Here is a 216-nt window from a genome sequence, read left to right as displayed (position 1 = left end):
GGTGGGTTATGAAAACACGAAAATACCCAGCATGCCTACTCAACGAAAGCGGAGTGAGCTGACTATGCTCTCAGAGTATAGTGTGGGGAACCCAAATGGGAAAACAAGCTCACACGTAACCAGACAATTCTGGAACGCTGCAGAAGAAGAAGAAGAAGCTCCCGTTATGTTATTCATGCACTTTATTCTTCTCCCATATTTATAGATCAACCTTGG

The sequence above is a fragment of the Littorina saxatilis genome, linkage group LG2 (assembly GCF_037325665.1).
Source record: "Littorina saxatilis isolate snail1 linkage group LG2, US_GU_Lsax_2.0, whole genome shotgun sequence".
Taxonomy (NCBI): Eukaryota; Metazoa; Mollusca; class Gastropoda; order Littorinimorpha; family Littorinidae; genus Littorina; species Littorina saxatilis.
Note: the sequence above shows the minus strand (reverse complement) of the source record.